Source organism: Aythya ferina (assembly GCF_964211825.1).
Source record: "Aythya ferina genome assembly, chromosome: 5".
Classification (NCBI taxonomy): Eukaryota; Metazoa; Chordata; class Aves; order Anseriformes; family Anatidae; genus Aythya; species Aythya ferina.
In genome coordinates, this window is record NC_140301.1 from 11817498 (window position 1) to 11840193 (window position 22696).

Here is a 22696-nt window from a genome sequence, read left to right on the forward strand (position 1 = left end):
TTTATAGATTGCAAACAATTGTTTATTTTTTTTCCAATCTCATCATGACCAAAGCTGCATAAATCCTCATTACATTGTTCCATGAAAGGCTGTACAACATCACAGTTTGTAAACAACTGAGCAAATAGTCTATTAATAATGGGAATATTTCCTCTGAAGTTTGGACACTCTGTGCCACCGATGATTAAATGTCAATAAGATTAGGAAAGTGCTACATTCTGCTTTCTAGATCGATAACAAGTTGCATAAACATACACATTAACAGTGATGACAGCAGATTTATTTGTCCAGAATAGTAAATATTGGGTTGTACACTCATTCATCATAGTGTCTTGGTTACAAATACAAAGATTGTCTAACATTCTGGTCTTAGAAGAGTTTAGGTTTAGCTATAACTACAATTTTTATGTTGACAGTGCAACTGACTCTCTCAAAGTACTGTCACAGTGGTTTAAGTTTGACTATTTCCTACTGTTTTTCTGTGGCTTGGGTCAAGCCCTCTTTTATCTTGTGCCTTTCTTCATCAAGAATGAGCATTCTTGGGAAGCAGCCTGCAAGAAGCATTATCATACTTGGGCTGGACTTCACATCAAATGCCATGCACGTTTGCTAACTGCAAGCTCACATTTTGGGTCTGACAATGCTTTGCAGACTACTTTCTATCATATAGCTTCCAGTAGCTAGTAGTTAATTGCATGCCCGACCGTTATTCATGCAACTGTCCAAAGCAGTAGGGAGATCTTGGCATTTTTCATTCAAATCCAATAGATGAAAGATCTCAGTGCAGTCAGGAAGAACCTGGCATAGTCCAAACTGTTTCCTCCAGTACACTTTTGCACACAAACATCACAGTGGCCTGCGGACTGATCCATCATCTTAGCTGAGTGCATGCGCAGCCTTGCTTTGCATATGTGTCTGCTCCTGGCTGCTTTGCTGATCTAAACCAGAGGCATTCTTCATGCTGCCCACAGGCAAGAGGCGATGTATTGTCTGCCTACACAAGCTTCAAATTGTTGAAGACAATCTCTGTTTTCCCTTGGACTAGATCCCATCTGAAACAATGGAGCAAGATCTCTCATTTGTTTACAGCTGAGATGTAAACATGCTATGTAGAGCACAAATCTGAAGCTCAGCCAAATCAAGGACAGTAACGCTTAGGTTCCTTATATGTCAACTCAAGACATCCATTCAAGTTTGCAAAAATTTGAGCCTTTTTGCTCATAAAAATTAAATGCATAAATAAAATGAGCTTCTTTACATACATATACACAAGGTGGTTAAGTCAGAGAACTGGTTGACACAGCTCAAGGTGTAGCAGGAAAAAAAAGCATCAAGGTTGTCTTTTCACACACCTCAAAGTATCTCAGTGACGTGTGACACCCATTGCGTGTGACGCGCATACAGTCTCAGGAAAGAGGAGTCCAACCCCAGGCCAAGGGTAAATCACTGTTAGATTGGAAACCCTGAGCAGGTTTTGAAGAGGGCATGACACACAGTTACAGCAAATTTGCACAGACAGGGCAACGTAGCATTTGAAGTTGGCAAGGACTTTGCATAGGGTAAGGCTTGGATACGGTGTTAAAAATGGGAGGGTTTCCATGTCTCTTCCACACCCTTTACAATCATTCATACTGACTCAACCTGTGCCATTTTTCTGTATGATCTTCCAAATTATGGCAGTGATCTTACTGTGGGCTGAAAAATGACTAGACAGTACTTGCAAAAGTAAATTCTAAGCTTGTAAAACTGGAAGGCAGATTTTTTGCTGATAGACTGCCTCAGCAAAAACTTAGCATATGACTTAGGCAGCCAGCTAGACCTCCAACAAGAGGGCTGCCTTCACGTGAGCAGAGTTCACTGCAGTTGGGCAAGCCGGATTGTTCAGGAATGCATGTGTCATTTATCATATGTAGAAACGGTTCCCATCTCGCTTTGAAATGTTTTCTCGCCGTGCTAGTTTAATAGCTAGAATAATAACAGATCTGAGTTAAAATGCAACGCCATTTCTAAATCCAGTGAGCAAGAGGGAGCTGAATATACCTCAAATATTATGCTAAGAAAAATACAGTAACCTTTTTTTCAAAGCTCAAAGTTCTGCAAATAAGATAAACCGTGTGTCCAGTCAAATATTTGTTATAGAGAACTTTATTCCACCCTCAAATTTCAGTGTAATTCAGCACACAGACTTTAGGTAAACACAAAAGCAACCCCAAACTTGACTCCAAGCTGGATCACATGTCTGGAAATTTGACACTGATCTCAACTGTTTTGAAAGCCGTTTACCGAAAACATCTGGGCTCCACTTGTGCTGTAAGATATCCTATAAATGGAATTCCAACTGATTGCAAAATCCTCCTGTAGCTCCTTGGGTAAAACACTGCTTAAATTCTTCAGTCGTTTCTTTCGGGTGCCCAGTTTTCTGGGGAAACCCAGGTTTTAGGCACCGGGATTCACTGAGTAATTCCAATTCAGTATGCAAACAGCTGGTTACACAGTACTGCTAATTCCTGGAAACAGAGTCCTACAGCAGAAAAACAAAGGGTGTTGGAAGTTACTCTAGTACATTTGCTTAGGAGACAGCAAACTGTTCTGCTATAGAAAAAAAAATGTCACGAAGACAAAATCTGTAACAGTCTGTACTGCAGGATTTTGTAGGCAAATAGCATAACATACATTTTGGACAGACAAACATTTTCTAAGTACTTACAGCTTTCTTCTCTCTCTGAAACATTTCTGCACATAGACAGTTTAAGCTAAATGCCCCAGGAGATTACAGTTCTCTAATTTGTTCAGAATATCCTTTTAATTAATCTTTTCTTCTTTGGCATGTGTTTGTTTAAATGAAATTTAAAATAAAAAAAAAAAAAAAAATTAAAAAAAAGTGCTTAGAGGCATGAGAATGAGGAAGAACAATGTTAATAACACAATAGTTCTGTCTGTTCAGCACAGCCAGAAGCAGTATTTGGTGAATTTACTGACGTACCGATCCCACTTAACCTAATTTGAAGTCTGGCTCCGCTACCTGTGAGTCAAAAGCTCTAGATTTTATTCCAATGACAGCCCGAGCACCAGATGGGCATAGAGAGATTTGCCTGGTTGCAAAATCCAGAATTAGTTTAACGTCAACAGTCTTCTACAGTTAACACAAGCCACAACATTTGCTATGCTGTCATTATCCTCTTCTAGTGTGCTCAACTTTTCTTCCCTTTCAGATTTACAAAGTCTTTAAATACTGTTCTACTTAATAACTTTTAGGATTTGAGTAAAATGTTAGGGGGAAAAAATGTCTTGTAAATAAAACCACCCTGCTAAAGTCAACAAACAGTGGAAAATTTCTCAACAGACCAAAAATCATCAACTTCCTATCAGGAATTCCCCTGCAAAACACTTTGAAGTATTCAAGTCTTCATGAATGATGGGGCAGCTCTCATTCTGAGTACGATGCACAGGTAATGTCCTTATGATTAAAGATCAGATTTCATTTGGGAATCCATCACAGAGAGAAACTTTAAGCATATACCTGCCAGCTGAGGCTCTCGGTTGTTTTTGTGAGGATGCCTAACAGCGTATTTTGGGCACACAGCTGGAACTGGCATGCTTGCAGCACAATGTCTGGCCCCACAGGCAACACTGGGATCCCACATGCTCCCAACACACAGTGCGTTATAGGGCTTTCATACAGAAATAAGCTGTGACACTGCACGTGGTCAGTGGGACACGGAGACCAGTGGGGGAAGTGAGACATCAGTGCAGCAGATCTGAGGCAGAGCCATGTAGCTCTCCAAAAGCTTCTCTATCCCATTGCTATGCCCCCAAAACCAGGCTATCCACCCACCCATGCATGCTCGTATTGGTAATTACATTTCATCCCTGAGATGCCATTTTGGCAGTCTGCGTAGCATCAAGTTTGAACAGACATGATGTAGCATTAAGCCTGAAGTGCTCTTTGCCTTTATACGTAGCCACCCAAAAAGGGGCAGGCAGGCAAATGCTTTCAAGCATGACGAGAAGAAACAAGCTTTTACAGCGAACTGGCCATTAAACACCAGCTTAAAGAACATGCACCGGCCCGATAAAACATCAGCTCTGCCTCAAAAACAAGCACCAGCCCACATCAAGATCTCTCAGGCAGGGCATGCTGATAGGGGAGGACACTTCTGGACTGCTGTTCTTGAGCAGGTCTCTCCAGAACTTCATTTCATGGCTTTTTCTTAGGAATTGAAGAGGTTGAGTCTTACTAGCTTAGAAGAATTGGAGGATTTTTTGTTACTGAAGTGAGGCAAAGTCTGGCAAGGGCACGTGGAAAGTAGAGGTAGAAGTAGAAAAGTGGAAAGTAGATTTTCTGAGTCTGTGGGCCAAAATGGATCCTGCCCTGCTGCTGTAAGGGGACACTGAAAAACTGATACCACTTATGCAACTGAGATGCAGCCACAATTCCACAGGCTCCACCTGCACACCCACTTGCACACTTTTCCCGCTGGCTGTAATCTACTCCTAAACCATGCCCAGCTGGATACCATCAGGATAAAAATATTTAAAAGCAGTTCAAAAGGATGAAGGGGGACCTGCTCCTGCATGTGCTATCTGTGGAGCAGTCAGCCAGTACTGAAGTGCATTTGTCCCTGCAGAGTTGCCTCTGAATGAGCTGGACGCAACACCAGCAGCAACTGGGGGGGAAATGATCTGCTGCTGCTTTCCCTGTGTCATAACCACTTTTGCCCCATTTGCTGAACAAACTGGGCAAAAGGAGAGCCAAGGGCTTCACCCTTTTGAAACAGTTCAGCACAGCATTTGTGGGGGAAAAACTAAATAAATAAAAAATCAGTGAAACTGGGCAGAGGGAGAAGTAAAATGGGGGGAAAAAATAGCATCAGCAGCCTCTATTGCAGTGAAACCCAAGGTGGTATCAATATGTAGAACTGGATATGAGGACCATGCATAAGTCTTCTTCTTAAATTCAGCAAATGGTATCTGTGGGCATGGTCCAGTATTTCAGTAACCGATAAAATGCTTTCAGAACAGGCCACCCTGCCCTTGCAATCATCTACATGGACAGGCAGCTACAGGAGCATGTGTTGCTATAGAACAGAGTATATAAACGCCTCAGCAATCACATCTGTCTATTCCAAGCTATAGCACTTGCTGTGTTGAGAGTTTCTCTGGAGAAAAAAAAAAAAAAAAAAAAACAGACTAGGAAGAATCAATAAACCCAGGCAGACCACTAGATTCTCAAACCTTGGCTTATGTTGTCCTGTTGTTTTGGTCAGCAGGCTGGAAAGAGACCCCAGCCAAAATCTTTGCTATCAGTCTCACGAGGTAGCAAAAAATGTCAGACTTCTCCAGCTTCATTTCAGGTTTAAGGAGGTTGGTGGAATGCTCCCCCTGACCTAACGAATCTGTCCATTAGTCACTCTGTTATGAGTAGGTCTGCTCGGTCATGCATAGCCACACTGCCCCATTGTCTAAACTAGCTGTGATGACCAAGATTGAAACCAGTCAAATCAGGAACTTCCCAGTCAGACAAGAAAACAGACTCCATTCCTCACTTATTTAGCACAGGCTGGACTCCTTGCCTTTTGTTTGATGGACTTGTTTGCTTCTGAAAGGCATCCTGAAGGGTCATAGCCCACAGGACAGCAATAGGCTGAGAGTACTCACACAAGGTAAGGCTGTCAGTAAGGAGAGACTGCATTTCTCACACGTACATCACTCACCTGCCCCAGCACCTTATTTGCCTCTTTTCTCTGTCCCCTGCCACTCCGCTTACCCTACACTAGCTTCAACCTTCATCAGGGCCCCTATGAGTCAGTTCAGCTCATTAATCGAGTAGAAAACAGAATAGGAAAAGTGAACCCTTTTAGGCCAGTTTCTAGGGTTGGATTGCCTGATGGATGGAGCTAGCAAGCTCCACAGTCAGCTCACAGACAGGCATTCCTCAGACAGGGACTCATGCTGGAACAGCAAAGGCTGACCACTTCAGGAACAACACAAGGAGACTGAAGATATTCCCACATGGCAGCTCCTTTCTGCCCTACAGGGACCTTTTTTAGAGGTGACCATTGCAGACACTCACGTGCTGCACACATTCTTACACTGTGACCAGAGTTGGCTTCCCCATTCATGCCACAAAACAGCCCTTCCCAATGCTATTTCCCTTGTATAATGACAGAATACATATCTTTCCGTGGGTCTGAGTGGATTTCCTGGGCAGCTCCTCCTTGCCTATTGAACACCTAAGATTTAGCCAAGATTCCAAGAGATTAAGCTGTGAAGATGTTAAATCAGGCACAAAACAGAAGTGACTGCAATGAGTTCTCTTACAAAGCATTTCTCCAGTCAGGAGGCACAGATTGAGCAACAGGCTGACATCAGCTAAAAAAACAGGGTGGTGGCGGGAGCGGCTCAGATGCTAAACCATGCGGATGTTACTTAGGTCATCGTGCAGTTCTCCAATCGAGAAGGAAAATAAGCCAGAATTGCAGCATTGTTACTTAATCCAGGAAACTCTGGCAGTAAACTCAGCTGTAGGAACTAGCTCAGCATGACCACACAAAAAAGCCACCAGTCTTTTACTGGAATTCATAAGTGTCTGCATCCCTGGCCAGGGTGAAGCCTAATTAGCAGTGAATACTGACAGGCAATTCCTACTGCTTTCCCTGCCCCTAATACCGTTGCTATAGCAGAGGCTCCCTTGGGAAGATTGCTGTCGTGAGTCCAGGTCCTTGCCCAGAACACCAGCCCTTTGCTCACTCATTATCCCGAGCGCCTCGTTTTCAAAAGGAAGGGTCAGACAGATTTGCCATCAAACCTTGTTCTAATTTAGCTCCCACTCCAGTATCATGCGCCTCACTGATCAGTCAATTCAGACCCGCAGACAAGGAACAGGCTGTCTCGTTGCCCTGTTAAAAACAATTTTGTATTTAAGAAACCTAATGAGCCAGAACCATCTGTATATACTTTGCTAGCAATTGTGACTGGCCTAAAAAGTAGACAAGTAACATTTGCCGATCCTACTGTTGAGCCATGAAGCAGCATTAGGGCAGAGCGTGAGTCCCTGCAAAATATCTCCACCATTTCTCAGCCTTCTTTATTTGCCCAGAACCTCACTTGTTAAAAAGAAATAAATAGGTGTTTACAGTGCAGGTCCTCTCTAGATTCTTCATCTTTTCATATTAATAGAGGAGAAAGGAATATTTCCTAAACTACTTTAATCTAAACTGGCCTCCAGTCACATCACGGTAACACACCACACAGAGACCTACAAAAACAAACCTGAAAAGCCAGGACCAAAGCTGGAAATTCGGAGGACTGAAAAGGAAGAAGAAAGGGGACTGAGGATTGATCTGCTTCTACAGCCACATCCAGCTTAAGAAACACCACTGCACGGAAACGCTGAGGAACTGGAAGAAAAAGTAACACAACTTTTATTTTAGATCAACTAGAAAACTTCCCTTTTTGCACCGAGTCTATGAGAAGTGTCTTCTGGAAAGAACTGGTAGGAATAGTTCTACTGCTCCCCCCATATCACCTCCAACACAGGACTTCTCATAGCAGACAGACCTCTTTTTATCTCAGTTTGTTTTCCTTTTAGGTGGGAATATCAGGATTGAGCAACAGCACCTACGAAAGCAACCATACCCTAAGGGCTAGGAATTGGGAAGCAGAAAGAGGCTCTTCTTCACCAGCATGTGACCTTTATTCATTTTCCTACTTGAGAAAGAATTAACATTTCATTTTTAGGCAAAACGTTCAGCCTGACGTCTGTAGTAACCAAACTAAGAAAGTCACTATTCATTTACTAAGAGCAAGTTTTAAAGAGCATCTCCTTTTACCTTTGAAAACTAGAGGGGTTTCCTTACTTTATACCGCAGGTCAGAGGATCTACGAAAGCTTACAGCACTTAAGTTTAATTTCAGAGTTCAGTTGTCTTGTGAAGAATCCTTTCTAGTACAGCTGTTCCTAGGATGATTTCAGAAACTTTCTGTCATCCCCGTCTTGCTTACACCACCAGGATTACAATGAACAGCTAGCACGCTGAGAAATTTGTCATGAATCCCAGTGCCCCTCATCCTCCCATTTCCACCCCTTGTCCCCAAAACACAGAGATTTAAGAGAATTTAGGAGAGGGAGGGAAGGAAGACAACAAAAAGCTGCTGACTGCCAGCGGTGCCCTCCAGTATCATTACTGTTTGCCTTGCTAACACACCTGCCTAATCCTGTCATCATAAAGCAAGATTTTTCCTATATGTGCTTTCCACTTCGTTGGACTTCATATACGTTAGCTCTGCTTCCTCAGGCTGTACTGCTGTGTCATAACCTATCTGAGTCTTTCCCATAGCAGAACCAATCTCAGTGACACTTCCAATTCACCTAACTGCCTACGGCTACCTGTAACATCAGGGCATTTCCCCGCTCCCAAACCTATCCAGCCTGTCTGTGACCTACGGCTTCCCCAGCTCAGCAGGGCCTCAAATTGCCAAGTGCTTGCAAGCAAGCACTTTCCACCTGCCATCGGGGTCACAGAATCATAAAATCATTAACACTGGAAAGCCCTCTAAGATCATCTAGTCCAACAATCCCCATACCACCCACCGATATCACCGATATTGCCCACTAAACCTTGTCCCTAAGCACCACGTCCAACCTTTCCTTGAACACCCCCAGGGACGGAGACGCCACCAGTTCTCTGGGCAACCTGTCCCAGTGCCTGACTGCTGTTTCTGAGCAGAAATGTCTCCTCATTTCCAACCTGAGCCTCCCCTGGTGCAACTTGAGGCCATTCAAGTCACCGTGCAACCAATTCGCCATCAGAAACAGACCATGTAAGTGCTTATGTCTCTGCCTGAGCACTGCAGGGAAAGAAGAAAATACGCCTGAGAGCCAGGCTGGGGAAGGAGGAAATATGCATTTTGGGGCTGTGCTGGTGTGTTGTAGTTAGACCTTGGACTCCAGACTCAGAGAGAGGCTGAAAACTGGGGAAAGGATGAAAGGAGGAGGGTTATAGAGTCATTTACAGTCTATAGGAGCAAGGCAAAGACTTCTACTACTATGGGAGTAGAAGACCTCCACTTGCTCTGCTAGCTGATGACCCCAGTCGCTCCAGTAGCTGGCACCACAGGCTGGGGGCTCTTACACCCCTAGTCTAACTCTGGTAGTTGGCACCCAGTTCACTCACAGAAGCTGGCATGTAGTCCTTCAGCATGCATACACAGGGGAGAGAATGTGAAAACACAGATCGTTAAGAAGCAACAATCAGAAAAAGATAGAACAGTCTACGATAATCAAGCACAGGGTTCAGCCAGTGCAAGATCACTAGCCAGCCTCATTTGACATGTGACTGGCACTTTTGTACCCTTTTTTTTAATCTATGCCCCATCTTGTTCCTCCTGTTGCCCCTTCCACCTGCACACTCCCCATGGCTTTGCAGAGCTCTGCAGTTTCCTGCACCCCTCCCAGTCCAGCCCCTGCCCCAGTTCACAGTCTTACCAGTTGCAAAGTCCAGGCTGATCTTCTTGGACGTGGTACCTGTAGTTTGATAGCCCATCAATTTGCATGACTAGAAGGTTTGTTTATCATTGTTTCCATTTCTGCTTTGTCAGGTCTGTGTCCCAGCATTTTGCTTATGACTCCCCCAACTTTTCTTCTTGTCATCCCAGTTCAGAAGTCCTCCATCAGATAACCCAGCTGGAATAAACATTCCCACATTATCACATACCCTCTTTGATTAGTGTGACTGATCAGACTTGGTTCCCACCACTTTATCCCTTTCTTATTCATTGTAGGATTGGAAAAGGCCCTTCACCAGATACCCTTTAAGAAGCAGACACTCTCCTTCTACATACACTTACATCCAGCCTTTGTGGCTATGAGCTGCTCCATCCCTTCCCAGTTTACCATTATCAGCAGGCTCGCGGAGGAGCCTTCTGTCCCTTTGTGTTGGTCAGTGATGATGGTGATGCTGAACAGCCCCAGTGCTGTTTTTTGAGCAACGTCACCCATAATTCGCTCCCCTTGGACTCCAAGGTGTTGACTACTGCACTTTTACCTTCACCTTTACCTTGCCTACCTGGCAGGGGGGCAGCTACCATTCCCCTCCTCTTCTTGGGCCTTTCTCTGGTTTGTTCTGAATGAATCAGTGCTGCCACAGAGGCACCACCACTGCTTCTGCCAAGCCTGAGGGGCTGCTGGTGTCAGCATCCGATTCCTAATCAGTCATAACCTCTCTACTACCACTCTGCAGGAACAGGCTGCCAAGGGCCAAGGCAAATACAGGAGCATTTCTTGGGCTTGCAAGGGGTGGGATTAAGAAATCAATCTTTTTTTTTTTTTTTTGCAGATTGGAGTGACAAGAGATGAGCAAGGGCTAATAGAAGAGTTTCTGTAGATACCTGCAAGCAGAAAACCAACAAAAAAGTGTTCAGTGCTGAAATTACATGAAATGCTGTGCAGCCAAAGCAGAGCCCACTTCACCCACGATGTACTATTATATTCAGCAGGATACAATTACTACTGGCTTGTCTTGAAAACAGACGCCAGTATGCTACAAACGTGAACCTTGACATTGGAGTATTTGTTATGTAAGATCATATCACTGCTGATTGCATAACTGTTGGGAGGAATGGGTTAAAAGATTGGCGAGGAGGATGGTATCAGAAGGGAGGACTGAGGAGGAGGATTGTAAATATACTCAAGTGACCTTGCAGGTGGGAATAAGTAACGTCTGGCAAGTAGTAATGTAGAAAAGTACATAAATTGTACCTGCTGCTGTTTGTGCTCTCTGTGTTTGGCAAGTAGCACATCTGTGTTGAGGTAGCAGGTGTTTGGAAGACGTGGAGGTGCTCTGTCAGACACGTGGGCTCCTGGCCTTCGTACAGAGAAGATCAAAGCAGCACAGCGAGGATCACAGCATGGTGGTAAAAACAGAGCCCTTGGTAAACAGGTGTAAAGAGCAGGCAGTGAGCTGCTGGCAGGAGCTGAGCTGAGCAGTGCCTGCGTCCCCCCCGGTGTGCCTCTGCCCAGGTGCGCCTCTGCCCAGGTGCAGCTTTAGGGATCCCCCAGCTGGCGAGGTAACGAGCAGAAATCTACTCTTTGCATTTTAGCTGTGGGGCTGGGGTTGTTCCCGCTGCCTCACACAAAACAGAGCATCAATAACGTGAGCTGAAAAACCATGACTTTCTGGTGCATTTTGGGATAGAGTGCCTTCCCGGACATTGAGGAGAAAGAGATCTTTCCAGGGTGATTCATCTGACCTTGGTTGTGTAATTTATGATAAGGTGAATATATATTCTATGATAGTGAATCACTTCCAAATTTGACTATTTTTCCCCTGTGACTACAAAATTGGCCTGGGAAGCTCGTTTAGATGTAGATATTCCTAACAAGTCATCTATGTTTAGTCAAGTGGATCCTATCACTTGTATTTTTACTATATATTGTACCAGAAACACATTGTATCTTTCTTCAGCATTGAAAAAAATAAGTGAGAAAACACTAAACAACTTCTCTGTTTTTCTCCCTAGGGCTCCCTTCACCTCTTTTTCCTCGAGGCCTAAACCAAGGGGGTTCAGCAGGGGAAAGACAATGGTATAAAATGCAGAGATCACAGCCCCTGCTGAGACAAGACCCGGTTACCATGGAGGGCCCTCTGGTACATGGTGACTGCATAGGGAAGAGATCATTTCTCTGAGATCATCCTCATCTCTAAACCTGTTCTGGAAGCATTTGAAACCAGTTCAACTTGATGTCGTCTTTATCCCTGATAAGGACGTAGCCTATCTGCCATCAAAAGCTACAAACAGGAGCTTAGACGTCAAAGCTCCAATTACACTGTACAAAATCCTACATAATAAAGAATGAAAACACCATAGCTGTGCAGCTGTCCCAGTCCCTGCCTGTGCTTTGCTTTACAAGAGACCTTTTTAGCCCCTAAGAAGATGCCAAAGTCTAAATGATGGCTGTGCTTGAAACTAGAAAAATATTGCACGATTGCAAAAGAACATCATACCAAGCGATTCAGCCAGAAGATCGTAATGGGAGTAGACAAGTAACTGAAGCTTAAGGTAGAATGCATTATTCTGCATTAATGTGTTTAGGAAATATGTTATTCATACTATTCAGCTGGTTTTATTTGCTACATGTATACGTATATGTGCACACATATATATACATGTGGAAACACGTTTATAACGTCTCATAAATTTCCCAGAGCGCTCATCTCACAACACCTCCTTTCTGTCAAGAAGAATCATGTTGCGTGGTTTTGTTTTGGCCTAGTTTTAGATAGCAGATTACAACAGTTGTACTAACCACAATACTCTGTTTTGAAATAAAAAGAATATGAGCGTTGGAGAGGTGAATTTCCAGAGATGAGGGCAAACCAACAACAGCAGCAAAAAGAAATCGCACAAGATTTAGGATTAGGTTAGTGGTCAGGCTCAAGTTAGGGTTACCTTTTGGGTTTGGGTTAGGTTTAAGGTTAGTATTAGTTAAGGTGTGCTTCAGTTAGCAATAAAGTTTATCTTTAGGTTTGGGGAGAGGGTTAAGGTTAGGGTGTTGCTCAAGTTGGGGCACTGTTTGTGGATAAGGGTTATTCTTAGAATTTATGATTTGGGTTAGGTTCAGTGTTAATGCTAAATTTACTGCTATGGAATACATTTAGATTAGGGGTGAGGTCCAGGTTACAGATTAAGTTAAGGCTTCAGTTTATGGTTTAGTTTGTGATTGTCTTAGGGTTAGATTTCAAGGTTCTGTTTCAGTTTAGTGTTTAGGTTCCAAGTTCTGGTTCTGTCTCAGGTTAGAATTAGGGTTCAAGTTATGGTTATAGGGTTTAGTGTTAGTGTTCATGGAAACAGGTTAAGATTAGAGTTTAGGGTTTATGATTGTTAGTGTTAGGGTTAAGTTTTAGGACTACGTTTAGGATTTGGCTTTAGGTTTACAGTTAAAGCTATGGGTTAGGGCTGGATTTAGGGATCGCTCAAGGTAAGGTTTGGTTTAGGGTTATGGTTAGATTAGGGTGGTGGGTTACAATTAGGGATTCAGGTAAGGATTACTAGGGAGGGTTGGTTTAGGGTGAAGTTTGAGAGAAAGACAACACACAGTCTTTTTCTGAGTGGGGTTATGGAAGGACTGTCAAAAGATGTTGAGGGCTACCAAAATTTTTCCACTGTGAGAGGTATTTCATGGGAGCCCTAAACTGGGTGGGTGTTGGACCTTGGTACTCTCTAGGGTCAGTGTTTGCGTTAGGGGAGTGCTTTAAGTTTACAGTCAGGGTTCAGTTTCAGATCCAGACTAGTGCTCGTGTTTGGCTTCTGGAACAGTCTCAGATTATTGATTAGGTTTTAGGTTTGTGTTATAATTAAAAACAGGAATAGTGGACAGGGTCAGGCTTGGTATATACAGGTTAGGGATTCAGGGTAGATCTACAGTGAGGTTTCAGTTGACAGATAGGATTAGGGTTAGGCTAAAGAGGGTCAAGGTACAGCATGCGGTTTTGCATTAAGGTTATTCTTAGGATTAGGTTTTAACCATAAGGTTAGAGTTAGCGTTTAAGGCTTGGGGCTTATGCTTCTTGGTCAGGTTCAGTGTTAGGGTATGGGGAGTTTGTTAGGGTTAGATTTATGGTTAGTGGTAAGCGTCCATACACAGACAAGCAGTGCTGCCAGAGAGGAAGCTGGGGATTGCACAAGAGGCTGGGAGGGAACAGAACCAGGACAGATGAGCAAAGGGAGCAAAGGGATATTCCACACCATGTGACGCCCTTCTCAGCAGTAACAGCCAGAGTAACGAAGGAGGAAGGGCAGTGATCATGTTCGTGTTCCCAAGAAGCCCTTACACACGATGAGAGTGTATGCTTGGGGAGAGTAAGGGAGCCACTCTGTGGTGCTTAGCTGCCTGCCACGGTTAAGCTACAATGCTCACCACACGCCAGCTGATGCCCAGCCAGTTCCTGAGCAGCCACTGCGGCCAGCTCGCTCGGGGAGGAGTTGGATTTGCACAGCCAAATGCCAGCGGCTTCATTCAGTAGCAAAAAGAAAGCTGCAAAAGAAGAGAGAAAGCAGGACAGTGAACTGCAGCTGGGTCTGTCTGGACTCTAGCCCAAGTTTTCTAGGAAGAGTTCCCATAATAGAAAGTCTGTTTTCAGAGCTTTGTAGCTGCAGACAAGCAATATGCTGACAGCAACGTCATACCTTGATTTCTTCTACTTACAAAAGATGGAGAAATAAATGGTATTTGGGGTACAAAAATGTACCAAATGCCTTCTCTGCCATACCATAACATTTGTCTAAGTACATGAGCAAGCACAGAACCTCGTGTCATGAAGCCACAGAGCAGGGACGCATCCTGGCGGGGTACCCCTTGGCACAGGGAGGTTGCAGGGGAATTGAGTCAGCAATGCTGCTGGCTGCAGGGGGTGGGTGGGCATCACCACCACATCCAAGATGCAGGTCCTGGTCTCCACACAGAAAAACTACATTGGTAAAGCTGGTCCAGAAGTGGAGTGGCTGGGGGATGGAGGTGTCCCAGGTGCATAAATGTCACCTGGGCTGAAAGCAAGGTGGGTGGGAAGCTGCTGAGGACAGAAGATGTGATCACTGACCAAAGACTGGCCTTCTTTTTTTTCCTGTCTTATTAAACTGTCCTTTTAGCTTAACCATGAATTCTCACATTTTTTCATTTCTCTCCCCCACTCTCAGGGAGAGCGAGAGACCAGCTGTGTCATGTTCAGCTGCCTGCTGGCTTAAACCACAAGAGCACACCAGCAGGGAACAAGGCTGGCCCCAGCTCTGAATCCTTCCACTCCCTCCATAACCTCATCTTCTAGGGACAACAGTTTTCTTCACATGGAAGACATAAATAGCACAGGCAGACTTTTCATGGGCACTCTCTCATGCTGGCACAAAGGTGGCCAGAGTGCACTGCCAGTATTATGAGTTGCAATTCATCCAGGGCTTCTTCTCTGTGGTATTTCTTCCCTTTTTTTTTTTGTCCACCTTGGGCCATGGTTTGTAAAGGGCAACAGTTATTTGTCTCTCAGCTTCACCAGCACAAGCTCCTGGGGCTTTCTCTAGGTCGCTGGAGGCTGCAAGGCACCATCCTACAGAAAGCAAACAGCAGGTGAAGGAATGGACAGCTATCACCTGAGATGTTAAGGCACAGAAGTATGGTAAGCATAAAACATGCTATGGGCCATAAAATAGCTACATCCTGAAACTGCTGTGCTGTATTCGTGCCAGCAGAGAGCAGTGGCAGTACAGCAAAGCATCCTGCCTGCTTCTGGTGATGTACCCGTGCATCGTATTCAATATCTTGGCTGATTTAACATTAATGTCTCCAAGTCACACGTGGAGGCTTAAGAAAGGGTTTTGGCTCTTCAGCATATTCAGGCACGACCATAAAATCAGCCTGCTCACAAAGCAGTTGGGGAGGTACCTTAGGATGTCTGTATGCAAGCCTCAACAGGTTCAATATCCTGGTTAGGGACAGGGATTTCTCCATTTTCTTGGACACCTCCAGGGACAGAGGCTGCACAGCTTTGCTTCCAGGCTCCTCTTCCAGTATCTTACTGTCCTCTGAGGGAGAAAAAAAAAAAAAAAAAACACTTTTTTTTTTACATCATGACAAACCCACCCATTTCAGTTTATGACCACATCCCTCACCTCACTGCTGCTTACCTCAGTAAGGCACCTGTTATTAGCTTCTTGATAACCTGTGTGTGCACTCACTGCTGTTGTGTCACCAAGCTGCTTCTCACCAGCTGAGTGCCTCTGCACCAAACCATCCCGGTGGTAACTGCTGGGCTTGCTCGCGGTGAGGGCGTGCAAGGCTGATTACAGCTATTACAGCCTATTGCTGCCCTCAGGTCTGTGAGGCAGACAAGCTCCTGACAAATCCCATTTGCAAGCAGGCTCTAAGCTAATTAGAAATAATTAACCACTCTCCTTTAAGCCTAGTGACCTAGTCACCTACTGCGGTGACAGTATTTTCTGGTGGCACTGAATTATTTCAGGGTAAGGTCTGAAATTAAGGCCTGAATGAGAAAAGCAAAGCTCAAGTGGTTAATCAAGCTCTGCCAGGCTTCCCAGCTGGTGATGATAGCCTCCACTGCAAAGGTGCTTGCAGCAACGTCTTCACCTAAATTGGGTGACCCCTGAACCAGGGTTTTCAGATCTTACTAAATAGCTGGCATGTGGTCCTACTTGCCATCTCCAGGGCATGGGTTATCATTGCTTTTATTTTAAACTCTGCACTTCTTTTTTTTTCCCATCTTATAAATACAGATTGTCTTTTGTGTCCTATTTCAGCATCTGCAGGAATACTTTCTGCTGACTGCATGGAAGTATCTTACCTGCATCCAGTTGGGTCAGTCCTGCAGCAGGACCAGCACTCTCCCACCCAGGATATTAATTAACACGTCAAGGCATACAAATACTTCCTATGTGCTGACCTCAGCACAGAAAATGGCCAGAGGAATGTCTGAGGTGGTCCAAAATCCCAACCTGGAGACCTACTATGACAGGTAGTGGCTTTGTACAAAGCCAGGTAGAGGCTGAACTCTGCAGTTTCTCCCACCCATCTTCCCTCAGTCCACAGTCTCACCTCTACATCTTCATCCCTCGACCACCTTGGAAACTGAAGACAAACTGAAGACACTGAAGTGTCCTCAGTTTGCACACAGACACAGCCTCTATGCACAGCAAAACTTTAATTTTAAGTATATCCAACTTGAATTTCATCCTTACACCACATTTATCACCCAAATGCCATAGATTGTGCCACAAACCACGAACAAGCAAACTCCTGTTTACTTACCCCGCGTTTGTTAGATGTTTATTCTCTCATCCTATGGTCCCATTGGTGGTGTCACAGGAAAGAAAACTGATCCCTTCTCTATCTGGCAACATTAACTCAGTGCCCACCAATGTTCAAATTATGGGAGCCATATCCCAAATTGCAATGGCAAACTGGTGGGCGTAGTAGAGAACAGTTTTCACACACCCAAGTAAATGCATATAAAGAAAAGAGAAAACCTAGATACTCTTGTCCCCCATCTCTCTTTTCATTTGTATAGTAAAATCGGAAGAAATACAGGAACTAGCAATTTGGCAGAAGGAAAAAACAGCTTTCTCCTGGTGTAGCCCACCTATAACTAGTTTCTCAGCTTTTGCAAGAGGCTGGTGGACATCTGTAGAACTGAAAACCTTTCTATGGAAAAAAGTTGTTAACCTTGATAGTAGTTATCCACTATTTCTCACAAATCTGTGGAAGATTTGGGTGGGGATACTTTGGAGGAAGCTTAAAAAAATTTTAAAAATAAAAAACAATGTTTCAAAGAATGAAAAGTGGTCCTTACTCTGTAACAGGTGCACAGTAACCTGTCTGAAACATGTTTGTTTTTTCCCAAAGCTACTTGCATTACTAGTTTTTCTTCTTTACTTGTGATTAAGCCTGTTAAAAAAAAAAAAAAAAAAAAAAAAAAAAAAATCAGCAGCAACTGAGATCCCCATTAGCTCTAATTTTGTAACCTCACTGATCCTGCCTTTTTTGTGGAAATGTTCTCCCTTTAACACCAGGATGAACTTGTTATTTCTGCAGCATTGTCCTAGTTTTGCCTGGGATCAAGTTAATTTTCTTCCTAGTAGCTGGTGTGGTGCTGTTTTCAATTTAGGATGAGAACAGTGCTGATGACACACCGATGTTTCAGCTGCTGCTGGGGACTCCTTACACCAAGCCAAGGACTTCCCAGGCTCTCACCCTGCCCTGCCAGCCAGGAAACTGAGGGTGCACAAGCAGCTGGGAGGGGACACAACCAGGACAGCTGACCCCAACTGGCCAAAGGGCTATCCCACATCATACAGTGCCATTCAGAGCAATAAAACAGGGGCAAGTTGATCCAGGGCTGGTGTTGATTAGGGACAGGCTGGATATCAGTTAGTTGGTGGTGAGCAATTGCATTGTGCATCACTTGTTTTGTTCCTTATTTTGTGGTTATTTTTTTTTCTTTTTTCCTTCTCCCCCTCTCCCCCCTCTTTCTTATTAAACTCTCCTTTTATCTCAACCACGAATTCTCACAATTTTTTCATTTCTCTCCCCCACTCCCAGGGAGAGTGAGAGACCAGCTGTGCCGTGTTCAGCTGCCTGCTGGGCTAACCCACAAGACCACACCAGCAGGGAACAAGGCTGGGCCCAGCTCTAAATCCTTCCGCTCCCTCCATGATCTTGTCTACCAGGGACAACAGTTTTCTTTGCATGGAAGTGTGAGAAACACCTCAAATAATTCTCTTCAGACAGGACCTTCTGTGAAGCCTTTTTATTTGCAGTTGCAATGGCGGGCGTCCTGTCAATCAGGAGCATGTTTTAATAAACAAATCATAACCTTTTATTTCCTGTTACTGATCCCTGATCACCTCCCGTTTCCTCATTGCCTGAGTACTGCAGGTTCACAAGCTACTCAATGCTCCTTTATACCATAGATATACAATTTTTCTTTTTTATTTTCAGAACCCTTTAATTTCTCCTTTCTTGTGTTTTGAGAACTTGTGATCTTTGTTTTTACTGTTCTCACACTGCTCATCCTGTTTTTCTCAAGCTTCTACCTCATTTGGGAACAGTGAGGTCTTCTACTGTCCACTTATCTACTTAGCATTTCTCCTTGTTATGACTACACAACCACCTTGGAATACAGAAAAGCAATTCTCTACCACAAAAACACAACTTTGTTTCTCACAGAAGACATAAGTAGCACGGGCAGACTTTTCATAGGCACTATCTCACTGCCAGCACAAAGGTGGCCAGAGTGCACTGCCAGTATTACAAGTTAAAATTCATCCAGGGTTTCTTTTCTGTTCCTTTTTTCTTCTTTGTTCTACATCATTTGTTTTTGTTTGTTTTCCTTTTCTCTGTCTTATTAAGCTATACTTATCTCAAGCCACAATTTCTCACGCTTTTTCTTATTTCAGTTCTCTTCCCCCATCCCACTCAGGTGTGCAGGGAGTGAGTCAATGGCCCTGTGGTATTTAGTGACCTAACAGGATAAACCACAGAAGACATCTCATACACGAGGTACAGTTCATGTGATTTTTTTTTTTTTTTTGGTTAAGAATCATGAATTTGTATTTTTATGAATCCTGCAATCTAGTCCAGATCTCACCTGTCTTGACAAAGAGCCATTTCTATCGATCCTAACACTTCTTAGCTCATTCAGCAAAATCAAATAGCAACAGGTATGTGAGAACTTGATGGGTGAATCACTTAGGAATCCATATATCTTAGGGTTTTATTTTCCTCAAAGTATTTCAACTAAGAGCTGTAGCCAGTTTAATCCTTCTTTGGCTGTGGGGTCACCTAAAAGCCCCCTGCTTGGATGACAAAAGATCTCTAGAGCCATTTGTAACCAGCTGCTTTAAAGAAACACTTGAGACACTTAAGTAGTCCCTTGATGATTGTGAAATAGTAAAAATTGCAGGAGAATGCCTCAGAATGACAAGAGCTGATTAAAGTAAAATAAATAAGTAAAATGAAATGTTTTAAGAACTAAAATTAATTAGGAATTGCTTCATTTGCTTTAAACGATTATCCTCACTCTCTTTCTTTGTAAGCCTCCAGGCTTGCTGTGCAAAACTTTAATAGAACTTTTCACAATAAATTAAAATTGAGAATGTATTTTCACTTACAGTAACAGGGCTCCCTGAAGCACTGCCATGAGAAACAAGCTCCAAGAACTGCAGGCCTTATTATGGCAGTGGGTACTACGACAGCTACTCCCTGATATGGGGACTGAGCAGTGCTCACCTTATCCATCAAGCAGCATCTCCTCTCTCTGCTGGCTTCTGAGGGCTAAGGAAAGCATGACCTGAGGGCTGTCTTCACATCTTTGGTTTCCCCTTCTGCATTTCAGGTGGAAGGCTTCTCCTGGCCATTTCCAAGGCTTTATTCTAGACTTCCTCGCCGTGCTGTTTTTCACCATCCTCACTCTCTTACAACACACCCTGTTAGAAGCCAAACACCAAAAGGCAGAGGGGCAGATGAAAGAGTCAGAATTAGAGCCAAGAGAGATAGAAAAAAAAATGAGTAGCAGATTCATTTGGAAAACACAGCTTAAAAAGAAGGAGCTCAGCTTAAGGGATTTCGTCATGTTGAGAAGAACATTTCCTGATTCAACAGAAAAGCAGACTGTGGTCCAGAGCAACCCAGACTTCTCTGCTTCTGTCCGCTGAGCTCAGCACATGCAGCACCATCCTTTTGCCAGGCATTTCAGGCTTGTTTTGGCCTCATGTGGGCAAAATGAAAACATCTTTCTTGCTCACTCTTCATTCTGTAAATCACATGCTAAGCTTCCATGAGTCTTTTGTGCCATGCCCTGGTAGTCACCAGATTTGGCACGCTTCAGTCCAAATAAAGAAGAAAATTTTTGAAAAATCATTAAAAACAATAAAATGGCAAGCCAGTCTTCATTTTTCCATTAAAAACAGCATCTGTTACTGTGCTTGGTGTTGCAATATATTGGCCCATTAACCGGGTCTTCTGTGAGCATCTGCTCTTAGTAAAAGATCTTGGCAACTTGTAGCTACAAAAGGTCTAGTTTGCAGGCTGCACAAAGCTTTGGGATTGGAAAAAAAAACAGTAAAAGCTTGTGGGTTGAGATAAAGACAGTTTAATAGGGCAGAAAAGAAAGAGAAGTCATAATAATAACAGTAGTAATAACAATAATACGTACAAAGCAAGTGATGCACAATGCAATTGTTCACCACCCGCTGACTGATGCCCAGCCTGTCTCCAAGCAGCAGTCCCCCAGCCACCCCATATTAATTGCTCAGTGGAATTGCTTAATTAATTGCTTAATATGGTATGGAACAACCCTGTGTCCACTTGGGGTCAGCTGTCCTGGTTCTGTCCCCTCCCGGCTCCTTGTGCACCCCCAGCCTCCTTGCTGGCAGTGGAGCGTGAGAAGCCCAAAAGTCCTTGGCTTAGTGTAAGCACTGCTCTGCAACAATTAAAACATCAGCGTGTTATCAACATTATTCCCATCCTAAATCCCAAACACAGCACCATACCAGCTGCTAGGAGAAAAATTAACTCTATCATAGCCAAAACCAGGACAATGTAAAGGCCTGTACAGGTAGAGGATATCAGTTGCTCTTCCCTTGTCCACCAATGTGTCAGTCCAGCATAGAAGGCCAAGAGTTTAGTCAGGTTTACTTTTGGCTGTGGTGAGGCCATGTTGGCTGCAATCTCCAAATCTGCTTGGTATTAGAGTCTCAGGTCAGCCCAATCTTTGATATGGACCCACACAGACCTTTTGTTTCAAAGGAGTGCAAGCATCCCCAACAAAAATCTTTAAAATAAAAAATACAGGCATCAGCAGATTGTAACAATTATCTTCCAAAAGGGAAAAAAATAATCCTCCAAGTGACCAGAAGAAAAAATAAAAAAGAAACAAAGTGGGGGGGAGCCCTCCACCATTCTGTATTTGCAGGTAGGTCTTTCTATCCAAGCTCGATAGCCCAGTAACTCAGCTGCCTTCTGGATTATAAATCCCCAGTCTGCTCCAGATCCCCTGAAAATGGTACCCGTAAACGTATATCCACACCTCGCAGCAGTCTCTGCTGCACTGAGGGCTTCCAGCTCCTTTCCAAGTCGGTACCACCCCGCTGTCAGATGGCACTGCCAGGAGGAACCACCCCACCACCACTTTTAGCAGGGAAAGAACGGGAAGGGAAGAGGTGCTAGAGGATTACCCTAAATATTCACTGTGTCCTTCAGCATTGGTAGAAGAGGAGTGAAGTCATTAGCATAATTAATAAGATTGGCATGATTAATTAGCTAGCCAATTAACTGCACCAGTTGTGATAGCAACTGACAGTTGATGGTCCTTAACTAGTTAAGTAGCATAACGTTTACAAGTTCCCCCCAGGAAAAAAAGAAATAAAAAATAAATAAAAAGCCCCAAAGTCACAGCTAACAGAGATTAGCAGAGCCAAGAGCATCCGACAGAGGTGACGCCGCCCAAAATTTGCTTGAGGTCACCCAACTCAACCCATGGCCACTAATTGCAGCTACCTGAAAGCCACATGGAGGGTGGCCAGTGCAGACTTAGGCCCTTAACTCACCTTGTCATCCCAGGGTAAAACCTGAATACACAGCAAAAGAGGAACAAGGATTCAAGCCAGTCATGGTTCCTGCAGTTGGATTTTAACTGGGTTTCCAGCACAGATACAGCTGGCTTGGGAAACACCTCCTTTCTCCCAAGATAACTTATTTGCCAACTAAAGAAAAACAAAGAAGTAAACAAAACAAACCCACTACTCTGATTTGGAATCTGCCACTAATTTCACAAGGATGCAGCCCATGCCCAGACAATTGCACAAAGGGCTGTGTTGCACGGTGCCTGTAGTCCCAAGGGTAGGTTTGATGACCCAGGTCACCACCTGATCTCTGTCCTAAAGCAAGATTCCCACAACGTCCAAGACTAGAAATAATCATGTTGCAGTTTAAGTACACTGTCCCCTGCTGTGACATGGTGTTGTTAACGGTGAAAGAGCATCTGTATAAAAAAGAAAACACAGACTATTTTGGCAGCCTCTATCAAGGAGCAGCAAGGATCAATTGCTCCCCAAGGGATGGCAGGGGCAGGAATGGTCCCCATCACAGGCAGTGCCCTCACCGGTGCTGTGCAGGACTTGGGCAGAGCTGGGGCTGA

General features: G+C 44.0%; 1 protein-coding gene and 1 long non-coding RNA gene across 3 annotated transcripts in view; one reads left to right on the forward strand and one right to left on the reverse strand.

The window, feature by feature from the left end:
- LOC311438029 lies at positions 1-21695 on the reverse strand. 2 transcript variants are annotated; one of them, XR_014693902.1, is made up of 9 exons: positions 21587-21695; positions 17351-17445; positions 16810-16961; positions 15430-15569; positions 14307-15094; positions 13918-14034; positions 9487-9684; positions 7273-7400; positions 1-2521 (listed from the first exon to the last, which is right to left on the reverse strand). It is a non-coding gene; the product is annotated as an uncharacterized lncRNA (long non-coding RNA). The 2 variants fall into 2 exon arrangements; XR_014693901.1 differs by lacking the exon at positions 7273-7400.
- The window catches only part of MPEG1 (macrophage expressed 1), an 8536-nt gene continuing 4884 nt past the window's right edge, over positions 19045-22696 (forward strand). Inside the window, exon 1 of the mRNA XM_084521995.1 lies at positions 19045-19059. The gene's annotated coding sequence lies outside the window, so the exon portion shown is untranslated. The remainder of the gene's footprint in view (positions 19060-22696) is intronic.